This window comes from Euprymna scolopes, chromosome 26, assembly GCF_053919585.1.
Source record: "Euprymna scolopes isolate OS-2025 chromosome 26, ASM5391958v1, whole genome shotgun sequence".
NCBI lineage: Eukaryota > Metazoa > Mollusca > Cephalopoda > Sepiida > Sepiolidae > Euprymna > Euprymna scolopes.
Window position 1 is genome coordinate 102,501,982 of NC_136507.1, and position 14,971 is coordinate 102,516,952.

General features: G+C 36.4%; 1 protein-coding gene across 1 annotated transcript in view; it reads right to left on the bottom strand.

Moving 5' to 3' along the window:
• The window catches only part of LOC145248313 (serum paraoxonase/arylesterase 2-like), a 55,482-nt gene extending 41,526 nt beyond the window's left edge, over nt 1-13,956 (bottom strand). Inside the window, exon 1 of the mRNA XM_080110220.1 lies at nt 13,867-13,956. The gene's annotated coding sequence lies outside the window, so the exon portion shown is untranslated. The remainder of the gene's footprint in view (nt 1-13,866) is intronic.
• Between the last annotated feature and the right edge of the window lie 1,015 nt (nt 13,957-14,971).

Below are 14,971 nucleotides of genomic sequence, written 5' to 3' on the forward strand. Positions count from 1 at the left end.
ATGATGTCACATAGACAGGAAGTTGTAAATCTAACGTGGCTAAAAAAAGGGTTGAAACTTAAGAACACCATTTACAGTAGTTTGGCAAACAAAATATATACCTAATACAGATTTCTAATATGCCCATAGCAGGGCAGAAATCTTACATCTCATCCGCATTGATAGTATACCTAATACATAAAGGATGGAACAATAAAATGCCCTAGAAAAGACAACATGATTCCATTTCCGTTTGATAAAAAACAGTTTTCTTTTTTTGCTGCAGACCATCTACTAGTTGGCCAGTTGTGTACAAATCCCAAGAGCGATAGGGACCTTCTATCATGTCTGAAAGTGACACAATGTTCGACAAGTGAGATCGGAGAAGTGCCACTGTACAACTCATGCTCTTTACTGATCCAAGTTATGACAACAGGACCATTGCCAGCACCCTTAAAATGCATCGCTGGATTGCCACGAATAACAGGGACGTACCTAGCGTGATGAAAACAAAGTTTCCGGCCACGGTTATGGTCATTGATGTGGTTTCTAACTGAGGGTCACATCATGCCATCTTACATCTTCAAAGTCGGCTTGAAAGTCAACCCCAAAGTGTACCTGGATGTGCTGAAGAGTGTGATGACCACCCACAACACCAAAGCCAGCCTGATCACTGCCATCCGTCGAGTATTCGCTGAGCTTCCACCAGCGCTTGTGGAAAAGGCATGCTTCCAGTTCCAGACCTGCATTGAGATGATGATTGAGGATGAAAGTGGCTACATTGAATAAATATCAGCTCTACTACATAATCAAGTTACCTGAATTGATTTTTTCAATAAAAGTTTTAAAATAAAGCTGTAGTGTTGTTTTCTTTAGGGTGACAACTTTATCGCTCCATCCTGTGGTTCTAATATGTATAAGGTATATCAACAGCGCGGATGATAAGAAGAATGTAATTGCAAATTACGTAAGATTTCTGCCCTTCTGTGGGCGACGGAATGAGACCATGTATACTCTCATGGATTAAATAAAAGGTTCCGTTCAAAATTCCAAGAAGATTCCCAATTTTGACAAAAAGATTTCAGTTCAACAAAATACATCTGAAGAAGGTTGAAGGTTATATCGGTCAGAATATTGTACAAATAATATTCAAGACAAAAATCATAGTCAGAATCAGTAAATAATGTGTTAAAAAAAACAAAAATTACACATCCACACACATGGGCCACAGTAATTATTTATAACATGCTTCAAAATGTTTTTCAGCAGAAACATAAAATAGTTACATTCCGCTTCAAACACATACTCCAAGAAATCAAAATACTTATGAAAAATATGAGTACATGTCCAGGTCCAGAAGCGGGTGATCATTTTACATTAAATTTACATATAAAGCTGATATCCCAGTTAAAAATCTAAAATATTATATATAATTTTTTGTTTTATTTTGTTCATTACAGAAGCACAGAAATTAGGAACCCGGGATTTTTGGAAAATCTACAACAGCGTAGTTAATAATGGACAGTCAATTATTCCCCCACTAACAAACAATCATGAGGTTGCTTGCACGGCAACTGACAAGGCTAATCTGCTTGCCAGTCGGTTTGCCTCAAACTCCACACTGAACTCGGTACACCACTCACTCCCTGATTTTCCTCTGCGAACAGACGCCACACTTGACGACTTGAAAATCACCCCTTCTCAGGTACATGCTATTATAAAAAACCTAGACACCTCTAAAGCATGTGGACCAGATCTCATCCCGGCTGTGCTATTAAAAAAATGCTCTGCCGAGGTTGCTCCAGTTCTGTCCAAACTTTACAATAAATGCCTTAACGAATCTTGTTTTCCCGACTGCTGGAAAACCGCCTCTGTGGTACCAGTCTTCAAGAATTCTGGTGAAAGAACTGACCCACTAAATTATCGCCCCATTAGCCTCCTCCCGCTTTTCGCCAAAATATTTGAGTCCTTAGTTAATAAAGCCCTAGTCCAGCACCTAACAGCTGCTAAACTCTTGACTGACAAACAATATGGATTCAGGCAAGCCCGTTCAACAGCAGATATCTTAACTGTAGTTTCTGAACGTATATACCGTTCATTGGATAAAACAGGGGAGGGTAGAGCGGTGGCCCTTGATATATCTAAGGCTTTTGACAGGGTATGGCACGATGGTCTTCTAAGGAAAATTAGATCATATGGAATCACTGGAAGAATTCATAACGTAATTAAATCCTTCTTAAGTAATAGAAAAATCAAAGTTGTCCTCGACGGACGTACATCCAAACAATATGACATAAATGTGGGAGTGCCTCAGGGGTCTATCCTTGGACCTCTATTGTTCCTGATATTCATAAACGACCTCCCTGATAATATTGTTTCGGAGATGGGTATATTTGCCGATGACACCACTCTCTATAACAGATATGAGGGGAAAACAAATGAACACATATCCAAGAAAATGGCAGAAACACTAGAGGATGACCTCCAATCCGTAGTGGAATGGGGACAAAAATGGTTGGTCTCATTCAATGCTGCTAAGACTAAGCTTGTTTCCTTCAATAACTACAAGAAACCTTCTCTACCACCTGCCAAGAACACATTGCCTGAAAGTACTTCTTTTAAACTCCTCGGCCTAACGTTTACAGGGAATATGAACTGGAATAGATACATTGAGAGCATTGCCAAGGCTGCTGCAAGGAAGGTTGGCTCCCTCTACCGTGCTAGAAAACTACTTACGCCTGCCAGTATCCTATACCTCTATAAGGCAACCATTCGCCCATGTATGGAGTACTGTTGTCACATCTGGGCTGGTGCATCTGCTGCTTGTCTCTCGCTCCTGGACAGGGTTCAAAAAAGAGTCGCAAACCTGATAGGTCCTGAACTGTCATCTGGGCTTCAACCTCTGTCCCATCGACGAGATGTTGCATCCCTCTGCCTGTTCTACAAATACTTTAATGGTGAATGCTCTGACGAACTGCAAACACTTGTACCTCCCCGACGTAACTACCCCCGACAAACCCGACAAGCTACTAAGTCTCATCCCTTTACAGTGGAGATCCCTAGGTGCAAGAAAGCCTTTTACTCCAATAGTTTCTTCCCCAAAACTGCGGGTCTTTGGAACTCCCTTCCGGGATTCTGCTTTCCCAACTGCAATGATATGCAGAAGTTCAAGTGTAATGTTAACAAACATCTTTCTACTCTTCTCCCTTCATAATGACCCCGCTAATTAAGTCCCTAATAGTAGCCCCCTGCTTCAAAGTGGCATTGTGCCTTGTTTGGGGTGAAAATTGAATTAAAAAAAAAAAAAAAAAAAAAAAATTAGAAACTTTTTTAATCGCACAAAATAAACAAAATCTAATACGTTTATGTTGCTTCGATGATGCTGATGTTTTGATCATCCTTATTTCCCATGGCGCAGTGGATAGCAGCATTGAGTCTATGGCTCCAGGTGAGCATTGTCTGAAGATAGCGGTTTCAATCCTACCCAAAGCAGGCCACAGGATTAGTTGGCCAAAAACGTGGTGAGACGACAACTATGGAAGACAGTAATTGCTGAGGATGCAGTTAAGAGACTCAGCTTTCCTATCCAGTCATGATTAACTACCTGAAGAAGGCCAGAGGAATAGTTGGCCGAAATGTTATGAAGCCACAACAACTAAGATGAGGAGAAAAGTCTGGAAATAAATATCTTCTTTTTTTTTTTTTACCTCTCACCAATAGGTCAAAGGTCATTTTTTTTTAATGGGGGGGGGGGGGAAGTCCATCATTAAAATGGCTTTAAAAAAACAGACAGGGATGCGTTGGTAATGCATGTTTTTTTTGTATGTTTAACTTTAATTCAAGCGATTTACGTAAAAATAATTTCATAAAATCAGTTGGTTCTTTGATAAATGAATGTTTCTGTTTAGAGCCAAACTGAACGATGATAAATCACTGTGGAGGAGAGGTGTCCTTAACAGGATCAGGCAATCAATCGATTTGATTAAAAAATGGGCAATTTCATCGATTTCGATGGGAGGGATTTGTTGGTCGTCATTTAATCCCGGACAACATTGGGTCTCCCTGCTAGTATATATATATATATGCAGTGGCACCAAAAAGAAAGTCTGCATTTGTCATTTTTTCAAAAAATAAAAAATAAAGCTAAATTGAATGTAACTGTTTAAAATACCTCGTTTGATTCGGCTTTTATTGCTCTATAATTTTACCTGTTCATATTTGACTTAACTTCAAATCGAGAAGGCAAAAAGAAATTCCGCAACAACAAATGAGCTTAAAACTAGCTTAAAATATCCACCTTTTAGGCAACAAAGTATCTCTAATCGTAATTACTGTTGTTCCAGGTTATACTACGTAACATTAGTTCATATGCCTCGACCATCTCTTAGTGATCATCAAGAGCTCATTAATCTCTACGGTTCTGGTTTATCCAATGAAGAAATCGACCGCAGATTGAAATGTGATGAGAAAACGGTACATATAACTGTGCAAAAGCACTAAAATACCGGCAGTATTCGTGATGCCCCTAAATCTTGTCGTCCTAGAGTTACTTCTTACAGGAAAGACAATGCTATCAAGGTCTGTAGCCTCAGAAGCAGATTTGAAATGGCTCCCCAAATCCAACAACAGTGTAATCTTATTAAAAAGTGGTCCCTTTCTACAGTTAAGAACAGATTAAAGGAATTTAATTTGCGGGGCCGTGTGCAAGATGCAAGCCAATGATTTTTGTAAAGAACACAAAGCATCGTTTGGACTTTGTCAGATACAATGAAGATCATGACTCTTCATATTGCTTAAAAGTGATTTTTAGTGATGAAAACAAATTCAATAGGCAAGGCAGTGATGATAGGCAGTACGTCTGTTGAAGGAAGGATGAAGAATTTAATCCTAGGTGCACAGTTTCAATGCTGCAAGGTGGTGGAGGTTCAGTTTTGGTGTGGGGCGTTATTAGTACCAATAGTCCAGGGCCTATACTTCGCTTGCAAGGTCGAATTAATTCGAACAAGTACATTAATATATTGACTGAGCATTTTCTACCTTACTTTGGCTGAAACTTGGATCATAATCCCATCTTCATGCAGGATAATGTTTCCATTCACACAACTGGCAATGTCAAGAGGTTTCTTGAAGAGCATGATATTCCGTGTTTGGATTTGCCTGCACAATCTCCAGACCTCAATCTTATCGAAAACATATGACATTACATCAAACAACAGCTACGCAATAACAAATTTCAAATCTGGAAGAACTTTGGACAAAAATTAAAGAGAAGTGGGATGCCCTTTCACTGGAGTATTGCCGCAGACTAATTCAAGGAATGCCCAAAAGACTGCAGACAGTCAAATTGCAGAAGGGATATGCTACTAAATATTGACTAGTTCATTGTGTTTCTGTTGCATTAATGTTCTTAAGTTACATTTAAATAACAATTTTCCATTGTACAGAGTTTCTTTTTGCCTTCTCAATTTGAAGTTAATTTTTTAAATTGACGTGAACACTAAGATACTTCAATTAAAAGTCAAATATGAACAGGTAAAATTATAGAAGAATAAAAGGCGAATCAAATGAGGTATAAGTTGTTTAAACAGTTACATTCAATTTAGCTTAAATTTTCAGTTTTTGAAAAAATGACAAGTGCGGACTTTCTTTTTGGCACCACTGTATATCCTACCTGAAATTGGAAAGAGAGAAATGTGATACAGAAATGACCCAAATCGTTTCCGTTTTGCTGGATCATAAAATACGCTCAAATATATTTTAATTTATACAGATTCCCTATTAATATATAATAGCAAGGAGACTTAATGCTGTTCGGAATTGAACGAGGATCAATAATGCTAATTCACTCCCTGCTTCCTCAGAAGATTTTATTTTTTTTATGCAATTACATGTAAACAGCTTAAAAAAGTTGACAGTAAAAAGATTTACCCCCCCCTCCACACATACACACAAATATTGGTGAAGCAGAAGAATCGGTGACTCAAAGTTTGCAGCAAACAGTATCAGATAAATTATTTTATTTTTCTAAAAGAAAATTATAAAGAAATCAATAAATTACGTTTTTTACTTTTTTGAGATGAGGATTGGTTATTCATATTATTTGGATTCGTCGGACTACTGGTCTCATCTTCAGTGTGATTTTCACAACGTTTCGGTCGATGTATGCGCAGACCTTCTCCATGTATATCTTGTCAAACTCGGGAATGTTTCTATCGAACTTGGGAATTTTGACGGAATTTTGAATGACTTCACGGGTGTAACATGCCCTTGTTCAGTCAGCCATGACTGGATAGAGGTCGTAAGTAATTCGCAATTGTATTTTCCAGTTGCACACACTGAGAATTGAACCTTTAACTTTCAGGAGTTAATCACTTTTATAATTGATTTGATACTGTGTCTGTCTGTCGTTCTTAATTTATATCTAGGCAACCAGTTTGTCAACCTTTGAACTCCATTCTTTAGCACGATATGGCTGAATACCTGAGATAAGAGTGCACCACCTTGACGATGACGGTATGTTGGATGGTGAAACCAAACTTGTGTATAAAACTATCAGCAAAAACGAGCCGTGACACACTTTGACATTGCTGTTACTGCTGTTGTTGCATTGCAGGCCAGAGTGCTCGGAGGAGGAGGAGGAGTGGGAGGGCACTGACGCTTACATCCCACTTTCCAACTCTCGTGCCACCTTTCTCGCTGTGAGAGAGAGAGACACACACACGCAAATACCTATTGACAAAAAAAACCCAAAAAAACTGACAACGACGGACCCATCAACTTTACAACCCAAGACATGTTGCGAACACATTTGACAGATGACTCAAATCTACGAATAAACAAAACAGGTCAAAACTGGAGACAGTTCAATCAGGAAAGACACATTCCCCACATACAACCTAACCTCACAAATGCATTTGAGAAGTTTTATCATTGCACAAGCAGAAAGGCCCAGCATAAAATCTACTGTAGATTATTTTATAAGACAGGGGCACATTCGTAATGAATGTTTCTTTTTAGAGCACGACTGAACACTGGTACTTGACTTTTTGACGTTTATCTTTAATTCAAGTGATTATGTAAAAATATTTTCATAAAATCAACAGTTGGTTCTTTGATAAGACAGGGGTGCATTTGAAATGAATGTTTTTGTTTAACTATGCACAATTGAACCATGATACTTGACTTTTGCATTTTTAATCTTTAAGTGAAGCCATTATTTACAGATAATTTTATGAAATCAATTAGAGAATTTACTGTTGATTTGTAGACTACAATGTATTGTGGATTAAATCGCTGTGGGGGAGGGGGGTCCTTAACAGGAGCAGACAATCAATTGATTTGATTAAAAACTTGTCGATTTCACTGGATTTGATGAAAATAAAAAAGTATGGGAGGGTGGAACATTTGTTGACCCTTTGAATCCCAGACAACGTTGGATCTCCCTGCTAGTATATATATATATATACCGAGAAGTAATTATTCTAATTATAAGACAAAATATAACAGCATGCCAAATGATGAAACAGATTTTATAATGGGGATAAAAAAAAAGGACTATCTGCCTTACTCATGACTAAAATGCTAGTTTTATTTTGGTGTCTCTAAATGCTTCCCCCTCCCTCTATTTTTGCTGATGAGGAGACTTTTTAAAGGACAAAACTTTTGTCAAATTATTGTCAATATTTATTGTCAATTTAAATAAAATGAACATCGTTTCTGAAACGATCGTACACTCGAGTTGATTTTGTTTGTTTTTCATTTTGAAACTGATTTTTAATTCACAATTATGAATTGTTTATTTATTTACTTTTTTTTTACATAGGCATCACCACTTATCAAGGCCTAGAGGCCACTCGAGGATAAGGGTTAATGGGTGTACAGTAGAAATTGGACAATATAGTAATCGAGCGCGTGATTCAGTGGGGGAAGATGTGGCTGGTCACCTTTAATACATCCAAAATCAAACTCCTATCCTTACATCATCAACGCTCTGATCCCCATCTGGCATCAATTGGGATGGATGGCTCTCGTCTGGGTGAGGCCCCGTGTTTTGACAAGCTTCTGGGTTTGACCTTTACTCCTGATCTGAAATGGAACACGTACATCAAGTCTGTTGCCAAGGTCGCTGGGAAGATGGTGGGATCCTTCTACCGCTCCAGAAGATATCTCACTACTGATGCAATTCTCTATCTATATAAAAGCCAAGTACGTCCAAGGATGGAATACTGTTCCTATACCTGGGCAGGAGCTGCTAAAAACAGCCTATCCTGCCTTGACAGAGTACAAAATAGACTTCGTGGCTTAGTGGGGGATGCCCTTTTCTCTACCTTGCAACCTCTCTCCCACAGAAGAGACGTTGCGAGCCTATCCTTGTTTTATCGTTATTTCCATGGCAGGTGCTCGTCTGAACTCCAATCTCTGGTCCCCCCTCGCCAATCTTTCATGAAAAACACCCGTCTAGCCGAATCCACTGTGAAAAATTTCCCCCACTCTTTATCTGTGCCTAAATCAAAACGTGGATTCCATGAACAAAGCTTCTTTCTTAGAACTGCACGCCTGTGAAACTCTGTTCCGTCTGCCTGCTTCCCACCAGACTACAACTTGGATGTGTTCAAGTCCAACGTTAACAAATTCCTAATGAACCGCCCCCTTAAGTAAACACTTCATCAAATCTCCACACTAACGTAATGTACTTGCAATAACCCTTATCCCTGAGTGGCTTCCAGGCCTTGATAAGTGGTGATCACTGTGTAAAAAAAAAAAAAAAAAAAAAAAAATGGAGATTCGATAAATTTGTTGACTTATATGAAACGGCTCATTAAAAACTTTTTTATGTTAGACTTGAAGACAACCATATTGTAGTCAGCTGGAAAGCAGAAAAACGGAAAACAATTCCATAGGCGTGCAGTTCTAAGAAAGAAGCTTTGCTCATGGAATCTACGTTTAGGTTTAGGTATAGATAAAGAGTAGGAGAAATTAGTGATAGTGTTTTCTGCTAGACGGGTGTTTCTTGTGAAAGTTTGGCGAGGGGGGAACCATAGAATGGAGCTCAGCTGAGCACTTGCCATGAAAATAACAATAAAGCAGAGACAAACTCGCGACATCTCTTCTGTGAGAAAGAGGTTGCAGGGAAGAGAAAAGGACATCCCCCACAAGGCTATGAAGTCTATTTTGAACTCTATCAAGGCAGGATAAGTCCTTTCTAGCAGACCTGCCCAGATGTGGCAACAGTACTCCATCCTTGGATGTACCTGGCTCTTATATAGATAGAGAATTGCATCAGTAGTGAGATATCTACTGGATCGATAGAAGGATTCCAGCGGCCTTGGCAATGGATTTAATGTATCTGTTCATTTAAGATAAGGAGTAAAGGTCAAGCCCAGAAGCTTGTCAAAACATGAGGCCTCCCCAAGACGAGAGCCATTCATTTCAATTGATGCCAGATGGGGATCAGAGCGTTGATGATGTAAATATAAAAGCTTGGTTTTAGATGCATTAAAAGTAACAAGCCACCTCTTTCCCCATTGTACCACTTACTCAAGATCAGAGGAGAGAGAATCAGAGACAACTTGGTCGTTTACAGTCTTAGATGTGCTACCATAGATAGTAGTGTCATCAGCATAGATGTCTACGAATGATGTAAGGATGTGATTTGGAAGATCATTAATATAGATCAGGAAGAGAGTTGGACCCAGGATGGACCCCTGAGGGACTCCAGCATTAATTCTAAGAGCTTCCGATTTTTGCCCATCAACCACTACTCTTATGAACCTATCAGAGAGAAATGATTTAATAATTGTTTTACTCAATATTAATATATATTCGAAATTGAAAGGAGAGAGATGTGATGTAGAAATAACCCAAATTAAAGGGCGATAATCTGTCTGGGACTAATAATAGAACTAGGAGACTCAAAAAGGGAAATTGGGGACAGAGCTCCCTTAATTCGTCGACAAAAAGACGGTGTACAGTTGCTCAAAAATTCGTTTCTGTTTTAGACATGAAATTTCACTTTTTGGCGCTTCTACAGAATTGGGACGAGATTTTCGGAAATCGCAAAACTGAATTTCATATGAAAACAATGGTATCTACGTATTCCTGGTATTTTTAAGATGATTATATTCATAAATTACAAAAATTGATAAGGTAGAAATTTTTTTTATTAAGGAAAATAAAAATAGAATTTGATGAAAACGATCGTAAAGTACATGAGAGTTAAACAGGGGAGTAGTTTTCCATTTTAATTTAACAAAGATAGCAGCAATTTTTTACCTGTAACACGATTGAAGTTCTTTTTTCTTTTTTTTTTTCAATAATTCAGTAATATTCAGGTCATTTCGACCGCATAAGTTAGAAGCTTCTATTGTAATCTATTAGAATTGACAAAAAAATCAGTCGAAACCATACTTTTTTATCTGAAAACTCCATTTATCAACTACAAAATCTCGTGCCAATAATGTAGAAGTACCCCCCCCCTTTTGGTAATCTGGAAGAAAGAGAGAACCTGTTTCCCCCGTTTGACTATAGGTGGCGTTACTGTCTCTCCACCCAGTTACGGAAGCACAAAATGTATATAATGGCACCCTTGAAATAAAAATAAATGTGTTTGTTATATTTTAATGTTAAATTTTTTTTTTTTTTTGATTTTTGCAAATATATTCAAGTTTGTTTGGGTTTTTTTTTTCAAACATATTTACGTTTTTTTTTTTTTGTTTTTGCAAACATATTTAAGTTTTATTTTTCCAAACATTTACGTTTTGTTGCTTGTTTATTTTCAAACATTTACGTTTTTTTTTTTGTTTTTTTTTTCCAAGCATAAACTAAATGTTTTTGCTTTATTTTTAAAATCTGATCTAGTGGTGTTTATGCACTTGTACCGCGATATTTTTTAATATTAGTTTCAAGTAAGATTCGGGTTTTACAATATCCTTTTTATATATATATACTCGCGGAAAAGGTAAAATAAACGCAGAAAAATTAAGAAAAAAAAGGGGGGGTCCATAAAAAAAAAAGATAAAAGAAAAACGTTGATTTTTTTTTTTTTTATTATAAGAGCGTAAAAAAAAATACTCGCGGAAAAAACGGTTGTACCCATAAATATGTTTAAAAGAAAAATATAGCAAAAACATTTAGTTTATGCTTGCAAAAAAAAAAAAGAAAAGAAAACGTAAATATTTGAAAATAAGCAATAAGCAACAAATATATACATTTTGTGCTTCCGTAACTGGGTGGTGAGTGAGACAGTGAGACGAGACACTAACGTCAAACAGAGGAAACAGGCTCTCTCTTTCTTCCAGATTACCCCACTTTTTTAATGTGATTACATGTAAACAGCATAACAAGTTGACAGTAAAAAGATATACCCCCCCAGACACACAAATATTGATTAAGCAGAAGAATCGGCGACACGAAGTCCGCAGCAAACAGTGTTGGATAAATTATTTGGTAAATGTTTACTTTAACTACAACAAAACACCGACCAATAAAAGTTGGTTTTTTATAGGTTTTCGGGGTCGCTGACAACGAATCTGATATTCAAACCCGTCGCAAATTTACCGTTTGCATAGTATTAACCCTAGAACCCTCGCATTATTTTGTGCCAACTCACCGGCGCACCGCACCGCACCGGCACCGCCATGTTTATGCTATTCTTACATGATGCGTTCGCGCATGAACGCGCGTATTAAGGTGACTTGTCACATCGCGGAAGAATTTTTAAGCAGACATTTGAAATAACGAGAAAGTTTTCAAAAACCACAAAATGTTATTCATTTTTTTGTTACGTAGTTTTTGATGCTTTTTAAATTGATCTAAAAAAAAAAAAATTAAGTTTTCACGAGCGGTTTACAAAAGCATTTTTCTTTTTCTTTTTTTGAAGGGGGGGGTGTATTCAATGCTAGAACTTGTACAACATTTAAGAGTGCTTCTGCAGTTTAACTTACCGTTTTTACGCCCCCTCCCCTCTTCACTGTTTTACCGTAAGTACCGCGCCGACATACACCGAGCAGAAGAACTGTTTAATTTTTCACAAAAATTCTGTTTACATTGGGGGGTACGGGCGACATCATCAATCCCCCCTACCCCTCACTACCCGTACCCCCTATGTAAACAGAATTTTTGTGAAAAATTGAACAGTTCTTCTGCTCGGTGTATGTCGGCGCGTTACTTACGGTAAAACTGTAAATTAAACTGCAGAAGCAAGCACCTTACAAGTTCTATCATTGAATACACCCCCTGCAAAAAATGAAAAATAAAAATGTTTTTGTAAATCGCTCGTGAAAACTTAATTTGTTTTTAGATCAATTAAAAAGCATCAAAAACTACGTAACACAGAAAAATGAATAACATTTTGTGGTTTTTGAAAACTTTGTTATTTCAAATGTCTGCTTAAAAATTCTTCCGCGAGATGACAAGTCACCTTACTACAGGCGTTCATACGCGAACGCATCATGTAAGAATAAACGATGGCGGTGAGTTGGCACAAAATAGTGCGAGGGTTCTAGGGTTAATAACCATGCAAACGGTAAATTTGCGACGGGTTTGAATATCAGATTCGTTGTCAGCGACCCCGAAAACCTCTAACCAACCAACTTTTATTGGTCGGTGTTCTGTTGTAGACATTTATCAATTATTTTTTAAACAATAACATTATTTTATGAAAAAAAATAATAATAATTAAATATAACGATTTATCCGACATTGTTTGCTTCCGACTTCGTGTCGCCTATTCCTCTGTATTGCCCAAATATTTTAGGTTTTAGTAAAGAATAAGCGAAAATTAAGCGAAATCAGGGAGATGTTATATTAATGGTCCCTATAGTAAAATTGTACCATGTTGTTTTTTGTTAGTTCACGAAAAGGTCCTATTTATTTATTTAGTTCTTATTTAGAATTCAACCTAATTAAAACAAAAATACAGAACAACCTTTATGATGTATTGCGCGTACCCACCCATCATCGAACGATGCCAAATTCAAAATATCAGGTAAATTGATCAAGTAGTTTTATTTTTAATTAAAATCAAATTTTATGATTCACTCACAGTAACAAGGAACCGTCTCCAATTACCATCTTGAAGAAAAAGAAAACAAGTGTAGATAAGTCAACAATAATTCAAACTTGCGAGATCAGCCTGGTAATGCTACCGATTTCACATTAATCGCTTGAAATCGTTTAAAATTATTTCTTTATATTTAAAAAAAAAAAAGAGAGAGAGAGAGAGAGAGAGAGAGAGAGAGAGAGAGAGAGAGAAAGAAAACAATACTTAATCAATTTATGTAATTTTGGGAATATGACATTTTCGTTCCGTGACGGATACCTACATAATAAAATTTTTTAATTTTTTTTTATTGGGTCAAATTCTAAATAAGAACCCCTTATTTCTAACCATGAGGTCAAAGGTTGGTTTTAAACGTGAAAGGAAGATCCGGTTGTCAATAAATTTATAAATCAATAATAAAACGGGCACTTGGCATTTTGGACTGAAAACAATGTTGCATTGTTGCAATGTTGCACGCACATTAATTTTATGGGCTGTATTTTATTCAACAAAATAGATTTCAGAAATTAATCAAAATGGGTTGATTGGAGATAATTATAAAAAGCAACAAAATACATAAACGAATTGATCATAATTTAAAAGAAAAAAAAGAAAAGCGAATTTTTTGTCAAAACATTTTCATTTTTAGGATAGATGGATTTTTTTTTTTTAATTACATTTCGAATTAAAATTAGAAATTAAAATACATTGTTAAAATTCTTCATTAAAACAATTATCATCATTTATTTACAAAACGTTTTCAGGGAAATATAAACAGAAAAAAAAATTAAATTTTTACAACATTCGCGCGTAAAACGTTTCTCTCCGGCCGCAAGAAATGAACTTACCTTTCGACGTGCGTCAATAGTAAGCCACGCGACATGGGTTAACTGCTGCTTGTCGTGTGGTGGTTACAAATTAGTGTTGCCAACTAAGATTGCCAAAATCCGCTAAATCAGGGGAATAAAATCTCCAGAAAACCACTAGCTTTTTGTCAATAATTGCCAACAAAGATTTTCAAAACCCGCTAGGTCGAAAAAAAAAACACTAGATTTTAACTTCGTACCTTTGCGAATATAAAAATAAGTGGTTATTCAAAATTCCTTCTAAAAAAAATAAAATAAAAAAAAAAGACTTGCACGAGTATGAGCGGTACTCCCGTCTATATTTTTTATTTTCATCATTTTTTTTTTTTTTCAGCGGATTTTTATCGAATGGACACTAATCTACCAGATTATTATAAAACAACTTTTTTAGTCAATATTTAAATATTCGTAGGGGTGCTCAGTTTCTAATGCAACGTTTTAGTAAATCCATCACCCATTTTAGAACCACTCGCCATTTTTAAGCCAAATTTCGCGAATTTAGTCTTTTTTAAGCAGCTTAGCCTTTATTTGAATTTCACTTGAAATGTACTCTTTTCCAATTATTTTATATTCATATTTATGGTTATCTTCCAGTTTCGTCACCCGACATTTACTCAGATTATAAGCAGTTAATGGGATAAGGCTGATCTTGTAAGTTTGAATTATTGCTGAGTTATCTACCTTTATTTATCTATGATGGCGATGTGTGACACAGTTCCTTCTTGCTTAATCATAGGATTTGATTTTCTTAGTTTAAAATAAAACTATTTGATCAATTTAAGTGATTTTTGGAATATGACATTTTGAAAATGTCATTTTCGTTCCACAGGGACGTACATCATACAATTTTTTTATTTATTGTTAATATCGGGGAAACTCTAGACAAGAACCTAAAGATATTACGTGTTTCTCTCTATACACGGTGAAACGATAAAATTGTCGCACTAGAACTGGATTCCTAACCTATGATCTTGTGGCATTTTTTTAAACCTTCCGATAACCCTAAATCCAGGTGGCAACAAATAATTATATATGAAAACAAATTAATATTTATTTTCAAAATAATTCGTAAAGTGCAGACAAATTT